Below are 1,278 nucleotides of genomic sequence, written 5' to 3'. Positions count from 1 at the left end.
AAGTTGGAAACAGCTCAGATGTCCTTCAGCAGGAAAATGGTTTAATAAATTGTGGTGTAATCATAAAATGGAAAACTATACATTGGTGAAAATGAATACCAACGGCTAGAAATATCAACATGATGAATCCCACTAACATAAAGTAGAGAGAAAGAAAGTTCAGAAAAATTCATACAATATGATTCTATGTCTATAAAATTCAAAACCACAGATGAGAAAGTCATAAAGAAAAGCATAATTCCCATAGCAGTTATATCTTGCAGGGAGGGGAAGGAAATGACAGAGTCCAGAAGGGCCTACAGAGAGCTTCCGAGGTGCTGATAATGTTCTGCTTCATAAGCTAGTTGGTGGGTACATGTGCATTCTTTTTATTATTCTTTAAATTATACATACATGCCATATATTATAAATGTAATATATATATATTCTTTTGTATTTATGATACATTTCATAAAAGTTTTTAAGCTGAAAAAACAGTGATTGGAAGGTAAGAAAGAAGCTAGGCCATCAAAGGAAGCAGAATGATAGTAACAGCTAGAGGGAGAAATGGCATCACGAGAAGGTTTTTTTTCTTTGTTTTTAGTTTCCACTTTATAGATGACACCAGAAGGTTTTTAAAAGACTTGTAAGATATGTGCATGTTTATAGGCGTCATTCAACAAACACTTATTTTATTTTACTTATTTATTTATTTGATAGATGGGGTCTCAGGGTCTCGCTCTATTGCCCAGGCTGGAGTGCAGTTGCCCGATCATAGCTCACTGCAGCCTCCAACACCTGGCCTCAAGCGATCCTCCTTCCTCAGCCTCCCGAGTAGCTGGGACTGCAAGCGCACACCACCACGCCTGACTAATTTTTTACATTTTTTTGTAGAGAGGATTCTTTCTATGTTGCCCAGGCAGGTCTCAAACTCCTGGCCTTAAGCAATCCCCCAGCCTTGGCCTTCCAAAGTACTGGGATTACAGGCAGTGAGAGTTACCACGCCCACCCTAACACACATTTATTGACTACCCACTGTGTACCTGGTACTATGCTGGGCCCTGGGGCACAGAGATATATTTATTCAATTATGTAGTTACCCACTGTTCTAAGAGTTGGAAATCATTAATTCATTTATTCATTCAAGAAATATTTGTTGGCTGAGCATGGTGGCTCACGCCTGTAATCCTATGAATTTGAGAGGCTGAGGCGAGAGGATCACTTGAGGCCAGGAGTTTGAGACCAGCCTGAGCACAAGCAAGACCCCGTCTCTCCAAAAAAAAAAAAAAAAAATAGAAA

This window comes from Eulemur rufifrons, chromosome 30 (assembly GCF_041146395.1).
Source record: "Eulemur rufifrons isolate Redbay chromosome 30, OSU_ERuf_1, whole genome shotgun sequence".
NCBI lineage: Eukaryota > Metazoa > Chordata > Mammalia > Primates > Lemuridae > Eulemur > Eulemur rufifrons.
Note: the sequence above shows the minus strand (reverse complement) of the source record.